Source organism: Pongo pygmaeus, chromosome 3 (genome assembly GCF_028885625.2).
Source record: "Pongo pygmaeus isolate AG05252 chromosome 3, NHGRI_mPonPyg2-v2.0_pri, whole genome shotgun sequence".
Taxonomy (NCBI): domain Eukaryota; kingdom Metazoa; phylum Chordata; class Mammalia; order Primates; family Hominidae; genus Pongo; species Pongo pygmaeus.
Genome location: NC_072376.2, coordinates 40,250,258 through 40,272,371, shown reverse-complemented (window position 1 = coordinate 40,272,371; position 22,114 = coordinate 40,250,258). Strand labels below are relative to the sequence as shown.

Sequence of the window (22,114 nt, the reverse complement as noted above, 5' to 3'; positions counted from 1 at the left end):
AAACATGATTTTCTCGAATTATAATCATGGAACTTGCCAGACAGCCAGCTTTTTCCTTGGCCCTCCGTGACTCTGTGTCCCTGTGCGTGCAGTACTCCTGTCCTTCCTTGCAATTCTGCTTTCCAGGGACAGCAAGACAGGGCATTGAGTGGGGAGATGGTTGAACATTTTAAGAATTGAAAGGACCAGGCATGGTGGCTCACACCTGTAATCCCAGCACTTTGGGAGACCAAAGTGGATGGATCACTTGAGGTTAGGAGTTCGAGACCAGCCTGACCAACATGGTAAAACCCGTCTCTATTAAAAATACAAAAATTAGCTAGACATGGTGACACATGCCTGTAATCCCAGCTACTCGGGAGGCTGAGGTAGGAGAATTGCTTGAACCCAGGAGGCAGAGGTTGCAGTGAACCAAGATTGCACTGCTACCCTCCAGCCTGGGTGACAGAGTGACACCCTGTCTCAAAAAAAAAAAAACAAAACGAATTGAACGTTGTGCTGGTTCCCTTAGGATTCTGAACCATGGAGGATAACAATTTATGCTCACCCTCGCTACCTCCTGCAGCAGTTAGGAAGAAGAGATCTGGTGGGTGGTGGGTGGTGGGAAGATAAGTCAAATCTCTTTATAGTACAGCAAAGGCCAGGGAATGGCCCACAGTCTTTGGAGTAGTGGGAGGTTTTTTCTGCTGAATATTGCATAAAGAAAATGAGCTATGCTGCCTGCCTAGGGCTTCGGAATCTCTTCCACTAAACAAAGATTCTTGTTATACACGTTTATTATAAATAGCCTTTGCATTTTACAGGGCAGAACAGGAAGACTCCAGGCCATTGCGCAGGAGAATTTCTTTTGTTTTTTTTTTTCCAAAATTTTTGTTAGAGTTGAGTTAAAGAGATACTGTGGCAATCTCTTTTAGATAAAGGACACATCCTTATGTGAGTGCAAGCTAAGCATCTGCTGTGACTGATGTCTTGTGGGGCGGTGGGGGCTTTCTTTTACAAATATACATTATAGATTCCTCCAGGAGCAATAATCAGGTACACAGTGTTTTTTTTTTTTCTTTTTCTTTTTCTTTTTATTGAGACGGAGTCTCACTCTGTCGCCAGGCTGGAATGCAGTGGCGCAATCTCAGCTCACTCCAACCTCTACCTTCCGGGTTCAAGCAATTCTCCTGCCTCAGCCTCCCAAGTAGCTGAGATTACTCGGCGCCACCACGCCCAGCTAATTTTTGTATTTGTCATAGTGATGGGGTTTCACTATGTTGGCCAGGATGGTCTCTGTCTCTTGACCTCCTGATTCGCCTGCCTCAGCTTCCTAAAGTGCTGGGATTACAGGCGTGAGCCACCGCACCCAGCCTACATAGTGCTTTAAAAGAAGTTGGGAATGTTACTGTTAGTCCACAACTCCCTGGCTTTCTTTTCTTTTTTTTTCTTTTTTTTTTTTTTTGGAGACAGTCTCCCTCTGTCACCCAGGCTGGAGTGCAGTGGTGTGATCTCGGCTCACTACAACCTCTGCCTCTTGAGTTCAAGTGAATTCTCATGCCTCAGCCTCCTGAGTAGCTGGGATTACTGGCGTGCACCACCAAAACCGGCTAATTTTTGCATTTTTCGTAGAAACGGGGTTTCACCATGTTGGCCAGGCTGGCCTCAAACTCCTGACCTCAAATGATCTGTCCACATCAGCTTCCCAAAGTGCTGGGATTACAGGTGTGAACCACTGCACCTGGCCTCCCTGGCTTTCGTTGTCCAAGCTCAGTGAAGATCTTTTTTGCTGCTCATTTGTCCCTGTGATCATGGTTTAGATGATTCACATATGGATTCTTGCTATTCAAAGTGGAGCCTCTGTATAAGAACTTGGGCATCACCTGGGATGTAGTTTTTAGAACGACAGGGCCCTACCCAGACCCACTGAATCAGAACTTGCATTTAACAAGTCCTCAGACAATGCATTTGCACATTGAAGTTTGAAAGGCATTGATCTACCTCAAGGTCCTGCCAAAACATCCCGCCTGCTCTGTTGATAACCTTGTTGTGATATGACCCTCAGAAATGTACCCATGGTGAATGCTTCTGACATCCACATAGGTGTGAGTATAGATGCATGCCACTTTGTCCCGAATGTACTTCATTTATTAAGTGCTCAGTGCTGAGCTGGGCATAAAAGATACAGAAACAAGAAAAGCATGGTTGCTGCCTTCAAGGAGCTCAGAATGCAGTGCGGGACACAGAAAGAGCTGCAGCATCCCATCCTCCAGTGTCTTTATCTGTCATCTGACTTTCTCCTCTGACACAAAGTACCAGTCCCCTTCTCTGGAAACAGCTTTGAATCCTCAACGTACAGCCCACTGAACACCTGCCTCCAAATCATTTGGGTCAGAAGGGACGGTACTTATGTAAAAAAAGCGAGGAGTCTGTTTGAGACCTACTGAGTCACAACACCCTCTAGGTGAGATTGTGGCGCTTTTTTTTTTTTTTTTTTTTGAGATGGAGTCTCACTCTTGCCCAGGCTAGAGTGCAGTAGCATGATCTCGGCTCACTGCAACTTCTGCCGTGCAAGTTCAAGCGATTCTCCTGCCTCAGCCTCCCAAGTAGCTGGGATTGTGGGTGCCTGGCTAATTTTTGTAGTTTTAGTAGAGACAGGGTTTCACCATCTTGACCAGGCTGGTCCTGAACTGCTGACTTCGTAATCCACCCGGCTCGGCCTCCCAAAGTTCTGGGATTACAGGCATGAGCCACGGCACCCGGCCAAGACTGTGGCACCGTCATTTTAACTGTTATGATGCACGTTATAGTTTGAGACCACTAACCTGGGTGCTGCTTTGATACCCTCTGATTATGCAAGTGTCATACAAATGGATGTTAAAATAGTCTCAAATATTTAAGGAATCCTTCAGGGATTCCCTTATCCTCAATTCAGGAGATTTTGAAGTGGCTTCCACGTTCACAGCTGCTTTTATCTTTGGCTGAGGCAATATAATGGTATTTAAGGATAGTTCAAATTCATATCTATGTATTTTAGTAGCATGTTCTCTAGGAGCAAATTACAATGCTTTGTTCTATAATGAGTTAATAGCGTGAACATTGTCATAACAGTCCTGTGACTTTCTTGTTTAATGTTTATACTCATCTAATCAAACAAATTGAAATTGGATTATGGCTGTTGCACGTTATATCAGTTATTATCCAGTTTAAATGCAGGTCTGAAGGAAGTAAAATTGATTTTTCTATGCTACTTGGGGACATCATAGGTTATTGGTATGCTGGTTGAATTTTCAATTAGGTTTCTATGAAAGAAAGGTGAGTGGTTAGGTTTGTTGAATTTTTTTCTTTCTATATTTTGTAAATAAACTGTGATATTTCATTCTAATTAGGAAGTCAGATGCCTTTTAAAAGTTGGGTGATCAGTTTCCATATTTTTATTTAAAGCATGTCTGGCTTTTTAAAGTGTATCATAATTCTGAGTAACATTTTTATTTTTAGAAAGAAAAAAAAGAAAACAATAGAACAATAGAACAATAGTAACACCTGTTACTACAGTAACAGCTACAATATTTATCTGGGAATGAGCTATAATATGTACCAGAATTTCACACATAATTGAACCTGTCTTTCTATGAACCAGACCTGTTTTTAAAAACTGCCTTCATTCCATAAACACCGTTTGTGTACCTGTTCTGTACAAGCCCCATGCCCAGTAGTAGGGACTCAGAGTTTATCTAACATAGATATCCTTCACAAAAGCAGATGTTTTATTTTTATTCATTCATTCATTTATTCATTTATTTTAGAGATAGCATCTTGCTCTATAATCCAGGCTGGAGTGCAGTGGCAAGATCATATCTCTCTGCAGCCTCAAACTCCTGGGCTCAAGCAGTCCTTCTGCCTCAGCCTCCCAGGCAGGTAGGACAACAGGTGCAAGCCACCACACCTGGCTAATGTTTAAAAAAAAAAAATTTTTTTTTTTTTGAGACGGAGTCTCATTCTGTTACCCAGGCTGGAGTGCAGCAGTGTGATCTCGGCTCACTGCAACCTCTGCCTCCCAGGTTCAAGCGATTCTCCTGCCCCAGCCTCCTGAGCAACTGGGATTACAGGCACGTGCCACCACGCCCGGCTAATTTTGTATTTTTAGTAGAGACAGGGTTCCACCATGTTTGCCAGGCTGGTCTCGAACTCCTGGCCTCAAGTGATCCGCCCACCTCAGCCTCCCAAAATGCTGTGATTACAGGCGTGAGCCACCACACCTGGCCTAATGTTTAAAATTTTTTTGTAGAGATGGGGGTCTCGCTATATTGCCCAGCTGGTCAGAAATATGTTTTATTACTACTTAATGCTTCGAAAGCAAAGTGATGGGCCAGAGAACACAAAGGCAAGGATGACGAGCCCTCGGTAAGTAGGGAAAGGCCTCATGGGAGAGATGGCATTTGTTTTATCTGGACCTTAACTCATAAGTAGGCATTTGCAAAATGGAAATTTGTTATTTAAATCATAAAAGCATTATATGCTGATTACCTGGCCATTTCAAAAAATCTGTTAAAAAATAGTAACTCATCAAATTTATTCAATAGTAGATGTATTAAGCACTTACTGTATGTCAGGAAATGTGCTTACTGCTGAAAATACAACGGGAAACTGCCAAGTTAGAGAACAGTCAACAAGACCACCCTCAGGTTTGATAATTTGCTAGAAGGACTCATAGAGCTCACTGAATGCTGTGATTATGCTCATGGTTGTGCTTTGTCACAGGGAAAGGATTCTGATTAAAATCAGCCCAAGGAAGACACACATAGGACAGAGTCCAGGGAAGTTCTGAGCCTTCAGTTGTCCTCTCCCTATGGTGTCCTGGGCAGCATAACTTCCCTGGTATTGCCGTGTGACAGTAGCATAGAGTATTGTCAACCAGGGAAGTTCATCCAAGCCTTGGTGTCCAGGATTTTTATTGAGGCTCCACCCCAAAGGCATAGACAACTGGTCCAGGGCTAATCTCAGTCTCGAGCCCCTCCAGAGGTGGAGCTGATACTGCATGGGCCAAGCACCCACCCCAGATCACCCTGTTAGACCCTCTAGTGTGTCCCAAAGCCCCTAGGCAAACAGAAACACTCCGGTCAGGCACAACATTCCAAGGTGTTAGAGTTTACATCCCAGAAGCTGAAGGCGGAGGCTCTCTTCAGCCAAGGTTAAATTCTTCACTGTGCAGAAACAAAACCAGACTCTGTAAGTTTATAGAGCTCACTGTAAGGTGAAGGAGATGAATAATAAATGAATGATTTTCCAGATATTTAACACCAAGCTGCAGCAGGGGTACGAAGGAAAAGCCTGGGATGCTGTCAGGAAGGACACTGCCTGTCAGGAACATCTTCCAAAGGAATCAACTTTTGGGCTGAGATTCCTAGAAGATGAGAGGGATTCATCAGGTGAGCAGTGCAGGGAAGAGCATTCTAGGAGGGTCACAGTCAGCGCAAAGGCTCTGAGGTGGGAAGTAGCTGGGCACGTTCCAGGAACTGGAAGAAGAAAAGGGGACTGGAGCAGAGACAAAGAGGAGGGAATGTGGTTGCAGCATTGGAGATAGAAGCAGGGACCTGATCCCAGGCGGCCTGTGAGACCCTGAAGGTGATTGTAGACTTTATCTGCATTGCAATGGGAAGCCACTGTGTGGTTTTAAGGTTCGAGCATGGATACTTATATTTGTGATTTTTGTTTTTGTTTTGAAGGGACATGTGTGGCTCCTGTGAGAATAGCTTGTTAGTAATGAGTGGAGGCAGGGAGACTGTTAAAACACTACTGCAGGCCGGGTGCGGTGGCTCACGCCTCTAATCCCAGCACTTTGGGAGGCTGAGGTGGGCAGATTACTTGAGGCCAGGAATTCAAGACCAGCCTGGCCAACATGGCAAAACCCCATCTCTGAAGCACAAGAATCACTTAAACCCAAGAGGAGGAGGTTGCAGTGAGCCAAGATAGTGGCCACTGCACTAGTGAGACACTGTCTCAAAAAAAAAAAAAAAAATGACAGCAGCCCTCCTGATGAGATGATGGCTGGAACTAGGGTGGCAGCATGGAGTTGAGAGAAGGTGGCAAGTTGGAGAGAGCAGGAGGAGGCAGAGTTGGCAGGACTTGTCACACATGACTTCCTGCCAGCAGACCCTCAGCTGTCACACTTGACGCACCCTGTGGACATCTGGCAGACCCATCTATTTGTTGCTTCTGCCCTGCTATAGACAGAGAATCAGACAACCAAACTCACTGGAATGATGTGTAAGGAAGGAGAGGCAGCCTTTGAAGGGGTGACAGGTACAATCCTGTTAGCTTGTTTCATATCTCTGAGCTTGCTCCTGTCTGTTCTGGCTGCTGAACCCCAAGTCTTAAACCTTTTTCTAGCCTCGCTTGCAGTTTGTGCTGTGTTCACCAAATAATTGAAGTGTTACTGATCATAGATTCAGAAACAGCGTGAGTTAAATCATGCCCTCCCTAGAAAGACAACTGTTAACCAGAAAAGCCTAATATAAAATTTTCTGCACAGAACCTGGTACTTAGGAAGAGCTTAGTAAATGTTGAACAAATGAGAAAACACCTGATCCTCGTTTAAACATGAACATTAAAGTTGTCTGTACACCTGTGGTGTGTTTTTACCAAACCCAAACAAGACCTACTAGTTACATACTCCCTTGATTTTCCATGTGTATATCCTATTTTCTGTTCCTTTCTTTGTAAAAGTAGTGTATGAGACTTTGAATATAGCCAAAAAAACATGGCTAATATGCTTTGCCTATTTTGCTCTTTTTTTTTTTTTTTTTTTTTTGAGACAGAGTCTCACTCTGTCACTCAGGCTGGAGTACAGTGGCGCGATCTTGGCTCACTGCAACCTCTGCCTCCCAGGTTCAAGCAATTCTCGTGCCTCAGCCTCCCTATTTCGCTTTGTTAATTGGCCAATCAAATAACTTACGCTTGCCCAGAAACAATTAGAAAGAGGAAGTACTTTCAGTGCTCACAGAATACAGTCAGTAAGAGACCTTGGATTTTCCTTTCCAACTCATATTTATATGACTAGTGGCTAGCCAGGACTCTTAAAGTGCTGAAAGTGCTGTCACTTAGCCAGTTGGACATTTTCTGCTTCCATGTATATGGGGGGAGGGGCGTTCAGCTAGAGATGACAGTGTTGGAGTGCCTGTGGGATCTTGGCTTCAAGTCAGCTATAAACAAAAGGTGTCTTAAAAGAGGTAGGGATTACAAAGGGGTGTAGGGGTATACTGCTAAGTGCTTTGTGTAAATTGGCAGATAATCTGTAAACACTTTCCAGCTCGATTCAGAATTTGCTGCCTCTTGAAATCTGATTATTCAGATTTATCAAGCTACAGTTTGGTTTCTTTCTGCCCAAAGGCTTTCTGGCTGTGGGCTGCAATACCTCCCTTCCCCAACCACCCCTCCCCGCCCCCCATTTCCCCCACTCACCCCACAATCAGGATCGTAGAAACCCAGCCTAGTGCAGTGGCTCACCCCTGTAATCCCAGCACTTTGGGGGACCAAGGTGGGCGGCTTAATTGAGGCCAGGAGTTTGAGACCAGCCTGGCCAACATGGTGAAACCCCCATCTCTACTAAATAAAAATAGGAAAAATTAGCCAGGCATGGTGGTGGGCGCCTGTAATCCCAGCTGCTAGGGAGGCTGAGGCAGGAGAATCGCTTGAACCCGGGAGGCGGAGCTTGCAGTGAGCCGAGATCGCATCACTGCACTCCAGCCTGGGCGACAGAGCGAGACTGTCTCAAGAAGAAAAGAAACCAGAAACCCAGCAGGCCTAGAGCATCAACTTTTTCTAAAGAGGTTCAGTGGGTTTGAATGAACTTTCTAAGTCTTGAGAGTCCAAAAAGGAAACGTTCGTTACAGGAAGGGAGTATGTGGGGGTGGGGGATCCTCTTTGCCAGCCCTGAGCCAGGCCCCTAGCAGCTGGGAGCACCTGGCGGGAGCACCTAGCGGGAGTGCGGTCGGGCGGGGCGGGGCCACGCGCCTCCCGGGCAGCCAATGGACGGCGGCGGCGGGCGGGCAGCGCGGGCGGGGCAGGGAGGGCGCAGGGAGGCGCGGGCGCCGCTCGCTTCAACTTGAGCCCCGGGCAGTGCGCGCGGCTGCTTGAGCGACGGCACCGCTGGCTGGTGCCGGCACCCTGGGGCTCGTCGTAGCACCTGGGGCGGCATCCCCTCCCGACCTCGGAAGGACCGGGAGGCAAAGGTGAGGAAGTTGGCGAAGGAACGGCGCGCCTTTGTTTGCAGGTGCGTTCAGAGGGAACGGGGGTCGAGCCCAAGCTCGCCCGCGGGGACAGCGAGGCGGGCGCGGGAGACCCGCGGGACAAAGGCTGCGCCCTCCCTTCCCCGAGTCAGCGCTTAGCGAGTTGCCTGGTCCTGGGCGGCTGGAAGGGCTGAAGAGGGGGCTTTCTGCCCCGCCGGTGGGAAGGAGTGAGGCTTGTATGAAATGGGGGGGAGGCGTCCTTGGACCCCCAATTCGCCAGTGCAGCAGGACTGTTCGGGGTGGGCTATTCATTGATGGGGTCTGCACGGGGCATTTCTGCCGTGGACAGCGTTCTATGATTGAGAAAGTGACTGCCTTCGCCTCACATGCCCCCTGGTGAGGCCACATTTCTGTCTTCCTGTCTACATTAGGATTGAAAGATATTTCAGGGTTTTGGTAATCCAATATTTGGATTAAAAGCAATATCCTTTCGTGTAGAAAAACTGTGCATTTCCAAATGATTTTAGTTACATGATTTAGGATATTGGTGTGACTTCCATGCGAGAAAATATCTCAAATTCCCCAAATGTAGAAACGCAGCCAGCTCTTGGCATTGAGAAAGAAGTAGTGTTTTTGAAAAGAAAGGCGTGATGATTTAAATATTGCCTACAACACTCTATTAGCTTGTGGGGGAATCTTTGCCTTTTCTATTATGTGTTTCCCTATACCAATATTGTAACCAGGCACGTCTATGGATTCCTAATTAATGTGTAGCTGTGAATCTTCATTACTGCCTTGGGTGGGAGAAGGCGGGAGGAGGCAATCCCATTAGTCTTTTTCTTTCTTTTATAACTCTGCAGCTGCAGCCTGGCTTTGACTTGTATCATGAATGAGGGTTCTGCCTGCTTTCCTCATGCTCTTCTCTTTTAGGTTTTCTTAGGCCATTGAGCAGTTGGCCCCTCCTCCAGCCGAGCTCTTACACAAGAGTAGTCTGTAAGATTCTCTCTAAAGTTCAGATCCTTGCTGCTGCCTTTTAGTTAGTTGCGTTCAGAAAGGAATTATTAAGTGTCCTGAGGCCTTTCCTAAGAAGTTAGAATCAGAATGTGTTTGTAAATGTGGTCTGTAATTTTGTAAAAGTTATAAGTAAAAGGGAGTGTGAATTAAATGCTTAAGAGGGGAAAGACTTTCCATAAAGCATCAGCCAGTATTATCAAAGAAGGTGTCATGGTTTGTAGCTCAGTAAGAACCCTACTTTCCTCTCTGCTTCCTTTTTTTTTTTTGAGACAGAGTCCCTCTCTGTCACCCAGGCTGTAGTGCAGTGGCACAATCTCGGCTCACTGTAACCTCTGTCTCCCGGGTTCAAGTGATTCTCCTGCCTCAGCCTCCTGAGTAGCTGGGATTATAAGTGCACACCACCACACCCGGCTAATTTCTGTTTTTTTGAGTAGAGATGGGATTTCACCATGTTGGCCAGGCTGGTCTTGAACTGCTGACCTTGGGTGATCCACCTGCCTCGGTTCTCCCAAAGTGCTGGGATTACAGGCATGAGCCACCACGCCTGGCCTCATTTTATCATTCTCATTTTGCAGATGTGAGAAACCCACTTTTCTAACAGCTGCCACGTTGTTTAGTTCTAGCTTTTCTGCAATGGGGATAATTTATTTAATAAGTATTTATTGGACACTTGCCATGTGCTGGGCATTGGTGCTGGTGATTAAGTGGTATAATAAATACAACAGGTGTCTTCTTCCTTTCTTGGAGCTCACACTATGCTGGCGTGGGGCCCATTGCAGGTCCTCTGCACTGGAGCATCCCTGGGAAGCAGTGTGGATGACACCAAGGTGAGACAAGAAGATACTGCTGCTGATGGCCGCCTTGGTGGTCAGCTGAGCATGTGGCAGTAGGCGCAAACAATGAGGGGCCTCAGGTCATCTACACTCCAAGGGTGGAAGTATTAATCACACCAGTGGGCCATTGAGCACTAAAGTCAGTCATCTTGAACTTGCTTACTTTGATCTCAAAGGAGCCTGCAGCTGCAAAGGAGGGGCAGAGCTGAGTTCTAAAGAGTTTGAACATTGGCATTGTTGATTTCAATGGGGTAATTCCAGTTTGTTACAAAAACTATCAGTCATGCAGCCTCCTTGTCTCACCTATACAGCTTTCCTCTTGGACAGCCCCCGCTAGGAAATGAATTTCTTTTTCTTTTTTTTTTTAGACGGACTTTTGCTCTTATTGCCCAGGCTGGAGTGCAGTGGCGTAATCTTGGCTTACTGCAACCTGTGCCTCCCAGGTTCAAGCGATTCTCCTGCCTCAGCCTCCCGAGTAGCTGGGATTACAGGCGTCCGCCATCACACCTGGCTAATTTTTTTGTAATTTTAGTAGAGACAGGGTTTCGCCATGTTGGCCAGGCTGGTCTTAAAACTCCTGGCATTAGCTTATGCGTCCGTCTCAGCCTCCCAAAGTGCTGAGATTACAGGCGTGAGCCACTGTGCCAGGCCTAGGAAATGAATTTCATTCTGTACCACTGGCTGAGCAAAGCTTTACATCTGTCCAGGCTCCCGAGTGTTAAGAGATGACTTAACTGTGTCCCTATTTACTCTCCGTATACGTTTCTTGGGTTTTTGGGAGTAAACTGATGGCATATAACCACTTATCTAGGTTTTCAGATTTTTCCACAAATCTCTAGGATCACAGAAAAACATAGTAAGTAGTAGTGTAACTTGTCTTTTTAAAGAGCCTGTGTTGAACACAGAATATGACATATTTGAGAAGTTCTTAGACTTTTGGATTCCTCGGGCCCTAACATAGTACCTAGTATAGGATGCCCGCCATAAATAACCCAGTTGCTGAATGGGCAGATGAATGAATGTAGATGAAAATACTTCATTGTCTACTTTTAGGGTTTAATTTTGACCATCCATGTGCTTAATATTTATAGTCTAATGGTTAATATGCTGTTCGGCAGATAAGGAGCATCCGTGTGTCAGGCACCTTGTGAGGCAGCATGAAGGACTGAGACAGATAAGGTCCCTGTTTGAAGAGGCAGGAGATAAGCCGGAAAAACAATTCAGGAAGCAAGATGATACAGGTTATGCCGAGTGCCTTGAAGACCATCAACAGCGTGATGGAACAAAGTAGCTCGGGGGAAAGGGCCATCAGGAGGCACCCTGTCCTAGGAGGTGACATTTGAGCTGGGCTTGAAGGCTAAGAAGAAGCCAGCCACGTGGGGAGTGAATGGAAAGCACTGAGGAACAGCTGGGTGTGGTGGCTCATACCTGTAATCCCAGCACTTTGGGAGGTCGAGGCAGGTGGATCACCTGAGGTTAGGAGTTCAAAACCAGCCTGACCAGCATGGTGAAACCCCGTCTCTACTAAAAATACAAAAAAAAAAAAAAAATTAGCCAGACATGGTGCTGCATGCGTGTAATCCCAGCTACTCGGGAGGCTGAGGCAGGAGAATCACTTGAACCCGGGAGGCGGAGGTTGCAGTGAGCTGAGATCATGCCATTGCACTCCAGCCTGGGCAACGAGTGAAACTCCATCGCAAAAAAAAAAAAAAGGAAAGCACTGAGGAAGTGGAGCACTCAACATGCCTGAGAATGAAGAGGAGGCCAGTGGTTTGTGCTGGAAGAGGTGGGTGGGGACAGGATCCTTTAGGGCTTCTGGGCAGTGGTTAAAGGTTTGCCATGAGGTGCCTGTGAAGAGGGTTAACCAGGGGAATGCCATGATCTAGTTTATTTCATACAAAAAGATCTCAGGGAATAGATATTGGGAACAGGAGTGGAAACCGAGGGACCGGTTGGCTAGCCCTAGTCCAGGAGAGATTAGTGACGTGGCAGAGGGCATGAAGAGAGGCAGGCAGGTGGGGGAAATATGGAGGTTGAACTCGCCAAGTTGACCGTAGAAGATGCAGGAAGGGGTGTAATCTAGGACCACACCTGATTTCTTTGATAACATTGTTTATGTCTGTAGAAAACACATGCTAATAGAAGTAATAACTGTTCGAGGATAAAGTTATTAAGCCATGGAACAACTCCCTTTACATTTATGTTGTGTCAAGACCTTGATTTAGGCCAGACACGGTGGCTCATGCTGTAATCCCAGCACTTTGGGAGGCCGAGTGCCCCCAAAGGATCACTTGAGGCTAGGAGTTTAAGACCAGCCTGGGCAACGTGGCAAAACCTTGTCTCTACTGAAAATACAAAAATTACCTGGGCATGGTGGCACATGCCTGTAATTCCAGCTACTGGGGAGGCTGAGGCACGAGAATCTCTTGAACCTGGGAGATGGAGGTTGCAGTGAGCTGAGATCGCACCACTGCCCTCCAGCCTGGGTGACAGAGAAACACACTCTGTCTCAGGAAAAAAAAAAAAAAAAAGACTTTGACTTACTTTTCTTTGGTTCTCCAGTGTAGATGAGCAGACGTATCCATCCAGTGCAATCTTGTGTATTTGGCCATTTTTCCAAGATGTTTTCACCCTTCAATACCCTTTCTGTCGTTTTCAACTAGTTATGAGACCTTTGAGCATTTTTCTTTGTTCTGGCATGAAAATAAAGAATCAGACTAAGAGAAGATGGGTTTAAGCCTTAATTTATATGGAATTATTCTACCTTTGTTCCCAGTTTATAAGAATCCATTCATAATTACTTTTATTTTTTTGAAGACAGAGTTTTGCTCTGTCACCCAGGCTGGAGTGCAGTGGCACAATCTTGGCTCCCTGCAACCTTCGCCTCCCGGGTTCAAGCGATTCTCCTGCCTCAGCCTCCCAAATAGATGGGATTACAGGCATGCACCACCATGCCCCACTAATTTTTTATATTTTTAGTAGAGACGGGGTTTCACTATGTTCGCCAGGCTGGTTTTGAACTGCCGACCTCAAGTGATCCACCGGCCTTAGTGCTAGGATTACAGGCGTGAGCCACTGTGCCCAGCCCCATAATTACATTTGAAGTTACTTCACATGCAGCATCCTCTGTAGTTCCAACAATTGATATTCTCTCATAAATATAAAATTTGTTCTATATGTATTTCAATTCAAAGAGAGTAACCTCTTAGTAACTTTGCAAGAAATTCACTGAGCATTTTGAGAGCTAGAGAAGCCTTTTCCTTATAACTGTAAAGTAGAAGTAAATACTGAGTTTCTGACAGGATTCTCTGCCCCCTTCTTCCAGCTGCAGAATTGTGAACTTGAAAGCTTAACAACATGTTTGTCAGAGAACTTGAGTTTTGAGATAACTTTGGTTTAGTTTTGCAAAAAAAAAATATATATATATATGTGTGTGTGTATATATATATGTGTATATATGTGTGTATATATGTATATATATGTGTGTGTGTATATATATATATATAGAAAATATTCATTCTGCAGTCAGTATTTTGAGCAGATGGGAAAGGGCAGGAGTGACTTGAGCTTCCAGCCATTTCAATCTGGGTACCTTATAACATGGAAGCTTGTCTGGGGATGAATAAATTATAGAAGTTGAAATAATTATGATAGAGGACAAGCAGCAGCCGAGAGCACAGTTGACAATGGGGCCAAGTTGTCCTGATTCTGTCATATCAGAGCATGCATCTGTTTGCCAGGTTACCTGAAAATGCTGTTTTCAAGGATTCTGGTGTGTTTTGTTTTTCATCGCCCTCCCCTTTAAAACACTGTAAGAGCCATCACCTGCTAGTGACCTTTTAGAAATAAAATGGCTGGGGCAGATGTCTGCATGGCTGCCGCTTCACATGTTGGGCATCCATGTAAGATTTCAGTTGAGCAAAAGGTTGTTTGGTTCTAAAGCATTTGCAAGTTGTCAATGCTCCTACTCCTGCATCTGGGTGGAAGAGTTTCTAGCCAGCCCTGGGAGTTTGTCACCTGTAACAAGAATTATTCTACCATCTCAGCCAGTCGCAGAGTCCCTCAATTGGTTTACACTCTGCTGTTAACATCTTGAAAATGTTCATTGTTTTTTTGACAGAGAGCCTTGCATTTTCATTTTGCACTGGGCTCCACGAAGTGTTTAGCCAGTGCTGTCCACATCGTATGTTGCACCCTTGAAACAGATTGTCCTCTAGAGCAGAGGTTGGCAAATTTTTTCTGTAAAAGGCCAGATTTTTTAAAAAATTATTTTTTTGAGACAGGGTCTCACTCAGTTACCCAGGCTGGAGTGCAAGTGGTGTGATCACAGCTCACTGCAGCCTTGACCTCCTGGGCTCAAGCAGTCCTCCTGCCTCAGCTTCCCGAATAGCTGAGACTCACACTTTACGCACCACCACACCTGGCTATTTTTTAAAATTTTTTGTAGAGATGAGGTCTCACTATGTTGTCCATGTTGGCCTCGAACTCCCAGGCACTGGCCACATACTAAATATTTGAGGCTTTCGGAGCCATGTGGTCTCTGTTGCAACTACTCAGCTCTGCAGTTGTGGCACAAAAGGAGCTGTAGCCTCTGCCTAAGTGAATGAGTGTGGCTGTGGTCCAATACTCTTCATTCACAAAACAGTCTGATATTTGAGGGGATCATAATTTGCTGATCCCTGATCTGAAGGACCTGCATAGGACCTTTAATGACAATTCAAATAGGGATTTCGTCACTTGGAAGTAAGAAGGTTCAGTCATCTTTGGCCAGCTTTGTGTTGTGCTGAAAATTAGCCCCCAAGGAGAATTCCTGCAGAAGGTCAGGGTCTTTGGGGTATTTCTACACTTGAGCTTCTTTCTTTTTTAAGATGACATACTTGTTATAGTTGTCAAATATGGACAATAACAGGAAGCCAAACTCAAATAATAATAATAGGGTGTTACAAAGCCGGGCACAGTGGTACCCACCTGTAGTCCCAGCTGTTCTGGAGCCTGAGGTGGGCAAATCACTTGAGTCAAGGAGTTTGTGTCCAGCCAGGACAACATCTAAGACTCCGTGTCTTAACAAAAACAAAGCAGGATGTTACAGCAGTGGCATTGTGGTTTTTGTTTTTTAAAGATTCTTCATCATATTCAATGAAAAAGGAAAAATGATGCTGAAACAAAGAGACAAACTGCCTATGAAAAGTAACCTGAGTAGCAGGGCACGGTGGCTCACGCCTGTAATCCCAGCACTTTGGGAGGCCGAGGCGGGCGAATCACCTGAGGTGAGGAGCTTGAGACCAGACTGGGCAACATGGTAAAACCCCATCTCTACTAAAAATACAAAAATTAGCTGGGTGTGTTGGCACCGAGTAATGTCAGCTACTCAAGAGGCTGAGGCAGGAGAATTGCTTGATCCTGGGAGGCAGAGGTTGCAGTGAGCTGAGATGGTGCCACTGCACTCCAGCCTGGGTGACAGAGCGAGACTCTGTCTCAAAAAAAAAAAAAAAAAAAAAGTACTAAACAGGAAGAGTACACATTCTTTCAAACTGTATCAAGAAGTTAACTCCTGCCATTATACCCTAGTACCTCTGAGGGGGCAGGAGGAATGCTTCGTGGGCTCCCCTAAGAGCAGCTTTTCGGTCCATCACTGCCTCAGCAGGTATGGGAATGTGTTGTCTTGGGTCTTTTCCCTAAATGATAAGCAGAGGTTTATTTCTCTTAGAGTACAAATATAAAGAAAATTATCTGGGGATAAATCTTGATAGAAATCAATATACAAGGGAAATTTATATATTGATTTCTTCAGGAGCAGAGGAGCTATTTCTCATTTAGACAAATGTTCCCAAAGAAGGAATCTAGTTAGGAGCTCTGGCAACATCGTTGTTTCTGCTGGAGATGATCAGAGTATAGATTCGCTTTGCTTTTAAATAAAGTCATAAGAGATTAATAATCTTCTCAGAACTTGCCTCCTGCCTGTTCAGATGAAATATATGTTTTATTAACATTGTTTCGGCTGACATGAAAACAAGATATGAACCAAAGTCACTTTAAAAGTGTTGTCTGTGATGAGCAATAGCAGGAGAAAAAGGAATCCAGCCAACTTCCTACTGTTTGTGGCATCATTCCCTTAGCTTCTTACCAACATGATCAGGAAGAAGGGAGTTCACTGTTTCCCCTACTTAGTTAATTATTCACATATTCAAGAATATTGATTGATTGCCTACTATGTGCCAGACAGTGGTAAGTGAACAGGCAGAAGCGTTCTTGCTTGCATGAGCTTTACTTTTTTGGTGGAGAGAGGGAAATAGGGTAGTTTCAGATGGCTGTGAATGTTGACAATGACTGGGGGATCCTCAGGGTTCTTTTGGAGGCAGTGATGATCAGGATGATGAGGGAAGGACCTGGGGGAAAAGCAAACTAAGCAGCCTAACAGCAAGCCCAGGCAGGGGTGGGCTTGTATGTTTCAGAGCAAAATGGTCCCAGTGTGGCTAGAGGCAGGGAGTTTGGGGCGGGGGTGGGGGGGCGGGGGGCGGTTGGGAATTGTAAGCAGAGGAGTCATGGAATAAGTGGCTACTGAGCAGAGGATGAAAGGAAGGTGATTTAAACCAAACACAGCACTTAATTACCATCACCAGCTCCAGCAGTGGTGGAACCAAAAGTCCAATAGGGACAGAGAGATAAAGGCAGAGCAGAGGCTACCTCCAGTGAGGGATGGGGTCCTGAGCAGAGCCAATTAACTGGGAGGGAGCCAGGCTCAGGTGCTAGGTGCCCCAGAGCTACACGGCAGGGAAGAGCCCAGCCAGCAGGCCTGCGTTCTGTTTGCAGATCCACCACCTGCTAGCTGTGGGCTTTGGAGCAAGTCAGCTTAAACTCTCTGACCCTTCGATTCCTCATTTGTAAGATGAGAGTCGTGATGCTTCCCCCGCAAGGTTATTGTGTGGCTTGGCGACAGTGCGCACCAAGAACAGAGCCTGGCTAGACAGAAGCAATCATAGCCAGGAGCCACTACTGTTACTTGGTTAGTGGTAATCAGCCTTCCTAGGGTTGGTGTCTGCTTTTCTTTAGATATTATTGAGTTTACATTATACCAGAAATACTTGTATCTAGATGGAAGTTAACAAAATTCAGGGCTGGGCATGGTGGCTCATGCCTGTAATCCCAACACTTTTTTGAGAAGCTGAGGTGGGTGGATTGCTTGAGCCCAAAAGTTTGAGACCAACCTTTGCAACATAGTGAGACCTCATTTCTACAACAAATAAAAAATTAGCCGGGTGTGATGGCAAACACCTATAGCCCCCACTACTTGGGAGGTTGAGGCCGGAGGATTGCTTGAGCCAAGTAGTTGGAGGATGCAGTAAGCTATGATCGTGCTACTGCACTCCTGCCTGGGCAACACAGCGAGATCCCATCTCTTAAAAAAAAAAAAAAAAAAAACAAGCAAAAACAAAACAATTCAAATGAAGGCCATATGTATTGGCTTTCCATGTTATCTACCGTAGTACTCCTTTGAACTGGCACAAAGAAAGCCCCTTGAAAATTCAGAAATTGATTCACGAATATGCCATATCCACAAGAGGTCCTCCATGTGGCTGGGTGCTCACCATGGTTTTAAGTAGGAGTCTTGTCTGCACCTTGCCAGGAGTTTGTACCCTGATGGCATTCTGGCATGGAAACCACTGTGCTGTCATTTTCCCTGCTCTGAATCAGTTCTAAATCCTTATGCGTTCCTGTGCTTTGTCAGATAGGAGCCTTCTGGTGTCAAGGTGTTTTGTGTTGTTTTGTTTTTTTTTTGAGACAGTCTTGCTCTGTCGCCCAGGCAGGAGTGCAGAGGCACCATCTCAGCTCACTGCAACCTCCGCCTCCTGGGTTCCAGTGATTCTCACGTCTCAGCCTCCTGAGTAGCTGGGACTACAGGTGTGCGCCACCATGCCTGGCTAATTTTTGTATTTTTAGTAGAGACGGGGTTTCGTTATGTTGGCAGGCTGGTCTTGAACTCCTGGCCTCAAGTAATCCACCTGCCTCAGCCTCCCAAAGTGCTGGGATTACAAGTGTGAGCCACCATGCCTGACCTGGTATTTTTTATTTTTGTTTTACCATCTTGGCTTTCAGAAAGGAAGCTAACCCATGGTTTCACAGTTTAGGTAGAATTTATATAATGTTATCCTTTCATTATATCCTAAACTTTAAAGTTGAAACTGGAACATGGCATAAATTATCTCTCACTTAATAACTAAATATAATTTATGTGTGTGTTCTTCTCTCAGATATTCAGAGATGCAAGATTTTTGCATTTGGTTTTTTGTTTTTTTTTTTAATCTGTGATATAGCACAGATGAAAGCTGAAGCTCGTTAATTCTTGCTTAAAGTCTTCAAAGATGGACTTTTAAAAATACTCATTTCCTGGTTGCTTTTAAATATCCTTTTTCCCCCTCCTCATTAGTAAGTGGACTGGTAACTATTGTGTCTTCCCTCCAATGGCATGAGAAAGTCCTTTGTTTAGAATAATGTGCCTTGAATTTCAATAACCTTAACCACTTTAACTCCTAGCTGTACACTTCTAAGTGCTGAAGTCTAACTTTCCTTCATGGCGCTGCTGGGCAGGACAGTGAGGTGAGAGGGCAGCTTGCTTTGGAAAGGAAGGCACACTTGGTCAGAGACGGTTGTTTATGTCACCGTTTGATCCTGGGAAGGATAGAACCTTTCCCTGAGATGAATTCTCTAAATATCAGCCAGAAATCAAATGGTAAATTTGCATAAATATAGTATTCATTTCAGTTCAGAGGCCTTTCACCTGCGGCATGTAGATTCTAAAGGGACCTGGGATTGAGTTTCAAGAATCACTGAACTGTTCCAGCTCTGCCCCCTTCCAAAATTGTGTATAAAATGGTGAGTCTGTGCACTTTTTTTTTTTGTGGAGTGTTTTCATCAGAGTGCCTTGATCCAAAACTGGTCAGGAACCTTTCCTTTCTCCTGGCGGAGCTCTCCTTCCCTCTCTCACATAGTGATTGTCCTGGCCTGCACCGTAAGGCCATACTCAAGCCGCCACCCTGTAGGAGCTTTATATGGATTAAATAATGGAATCTTTTAGCACTCTCAGGACCTGAGGGCCTCTATGATTCCCATTTCACAGATGAAGAAACTGGAAAACAAAGAGGCTAAGGGCCCTGACCAAGGGCAGACAGCTGATAAATCACGCACGCACGCGCGCGCACACACACACACACACACCCGAAGCTGGAGGGAAAAAATAAACTGTCAGACTCAGGAGCTGGTGCCAGAATTTTCATGATGTAAAGTTTTGCAGTGTTTACTTCATTGTCCTGTGGATAATGGTGTGATGTGTGCTCAAAATGCCAGAGAGATGGCCAGTGATGAAAGTTTTGCAGTGTTTACTTCATTGTCCTGTGGATAATGGTGTCATGTGTGCTCAAAATGCCGGAGAGATGGCCAGTGATGAAAGACAAGCATCAAAAAGAAGCATGCAACAGAGACTTCTGCAAAAATGGAGTGAGAAGTCTACTGGCAAGTCCTTGCCTCGCGTGCTCAGTTTGTGAAAAGTGGACAGTCGTGTGCAGCATGAGAAGTAGGTGGCTGTGCCAGAGAACAGGAGATGGCGTCCTCTTCCAAAAAGCTGGAATAGGCATTGTCATTCTGGTGTGCTGGGTTTTTTTTTTTTTGAGGAATTTCCTTTTCATTTGGATTCCAGTTACACATGCCAAGTACTTCTGTTATTTCAGGCTTATATTAATGAAAACATTGCCAATTACTCCCGCATTTATTTTCCCAAGGAACAGCCACGGAGAGCATGCTGATCAGGCAGCCTTGGGGTGTGCGGCTCATGTGGAATTAATCTTGGGGTTTAATTCTTCCCACTGGCATCTTGTACAGCGAGAAGGGAGTAGACTTACGCCTGGCACTAAATTTAGCGTTATCCACTCTCAGACTGGTTTGTCTTGTGCAGAAGCCCAGCTTTGGACTGATGTTTTCTTCCCAGCAAATTTACAAGGTGCTGAATTGGTGGAGCTGCTGGCACTGTCTGTGACTCTTCTGGGTTTCTGAATGACATTTCAAAGATCACTCTGTGGTCTCTTATTTATGTCTGGTTTTCACTTTGATACTTAAATCAAGCAGTGTTTATTAACCCCAAATGAACTGTGTTAAAAGTTTTTAGTAGCATTTTTTCCAAGTCTACTTTCAGGGAAAAACACAGTAGCTACATCTTGATGGTATGTTTTTAAGTGAATCACTAGCAATGGATCTGATTTAAAATATCCAAGACTACAATAATAATTATACACAAAAGAAACAGGTTGTATTCTCAGATTGTTAGATTTTTTAAGTTTTTGTCGCACACTACAGATAGGCTTTTTATTAAAAATAAGAAATTGAAAATATTTGGTGTAATTAAAAGCAAGTCAAAGCACTAACATATCCTTTTCTGATAAAAATCTGAGCACTAAGAAGTTCCTAGCACATCCATTCTGAGATTAGGAACCCAAGAATTAGAGAGGTTGTGTGACTTCAATAATGTTACCCAGCTGTGGATTCAGACTGGGACCAGCATCCAGGTCTCTGGGTCCTTTGCTGATCTTGTAAATTGCTACCCAAGCCTGGCTTTGATAGGTGGAACTGAGTAGTACAGAGGGACCTGAGCCAAGAGGTGACTCTCCAGCATCCTGTATCAGCTGGGGTCCAGCAAACCTGAGCAGAGGGCCCCTGCCACTACCCCAGGTGACTGTCCTTCCGTGGGAGACAGTCCATCTTAAATGCTGCCCAGCACAGCCCAGCCAAAGAGATGAAGCTATTGGATGACACAGTGATAATAGCTGTTAACGTTGCAGGTTATTGCAGCTTTGTTACATGCCCAGCACTCTCATACACATGTCGTCCCATTTAACTTCATGCTTATAATGCCCCTGAGCATTATGAGCATGAGCAGGTGTCCTTATCCCCTCTTCAATGATGAGGAAACAGATTTTGTGGGGCATACCATGTAACACAGTGTGCCTGGCACACAGAGGGGCCCTGGAAATCTATGTTGAGTAAATAAAGAGAAGGTAAGCAGTGTACTTGAAGGAATGTGGCTACCCATCTGGATTTGAGCACAGCTGTGTCTGCCTCTTTAGCCCAAAGACCCTCTTAGGAATTTTTAGCCACCTCTTTCCCTACAGAAGTTCACCAAAAGACAAGAATGTTCCCTGTTCCTCTAAAACCCTAGGTTCTTGGCCAAACCCTTTGGCCCTACCTTGAATACCTGTGCGTAGGGACTGTGTTTGCCATTTAGGAGACAAACCATTAGGGGGCTCTGCAGGACTGTGTAGAAGGATGGAGTACCCATCATGGGTGCATCTAAGACTAGAATTCGAGTCCTGCAGCCTACCGTCAAACTGTCTTCCCCATGTAGTAGCTGTGTGACCTTGGCCAAGTGTCTCAGCCTGTCTGAACTTGTTTCCTCATCTGTCAGAACAGTAATACTGACCTTGTCCAGTTACTGTTAGGGGCCAAACAGAGCTCAATAAAGGGTAATTGGTGGCTGGTGTTACTGTAATCATTAATATTAGTCCTGTTAACTGCCCTGGGGCATGCTGGTCACAATGGCTTTCCTTCAGTACTGAGGTAGATATTTGCATATTTTATCACAAAAGTCAAATGTGCTTATTGTATAATTTTCAAAGAGATAAAGTAAAATCCTCCATAATCCTCTTTCCATATTACAGTTGACAGTTCGAGTATTATATTCCAAATTTTTTACGTGTATATATTAAAATACACATGCAAACATTTTGTTGTTTTTATAAGACCATGCATTTACAGCTTGGCTTTGTTTTTGCTCCACTTACTAGTGTGCCATGGTCATTGTTCCTCCTCAGGGTGAGCAGCTCTTCCTTTCCACTTAATGACTTTGTGGTTCACTGTCTGGTGCACTTGGCGTTTCATGCCGTGATTTTAGCTCCATCCCTGCAGGGCCCTGCTGGCCGCTCCATGACCCTGGCCATAGAGTGCCCGAGAGAACAGGTTTCTGTAAACACTGGGTTTCTTCCTTTCCTCCTCATTATCTATCCAGTGCTCCGTGCC

At 45.1% G+C, this 22,114-nt stretch overlaps 1 protein-coding gene across 47 annotated transcripts in view; it reads left to right on the top strand.

Annotated features, from left to right (window-relative positions):
* Positions 1–22,114, top strand: part of APBB2 (amyloid beta precursor protein binding family B member 2) — a 398,003-nt gene that overhangs the window by 345,387 nt on the left and 30,502 nt on the right. The window contains exon 1 of one of the 47 annotated variants that reach the window (XM_063664517.1): positions 8,091–8,210. The exons of 45 other annotated variants lie outside the window; for them this stretch is intronic. The gene's annotated coding sequence lies outside the window, so the exon portion shown is untranslated. Of the gene's footprint in view, positions 1–8,090; positions 8,252–22,114 lie in introns of those variants that run through there. One more of the 47 variants, XM_063664518.1, reaches the window with a different exon arrangement.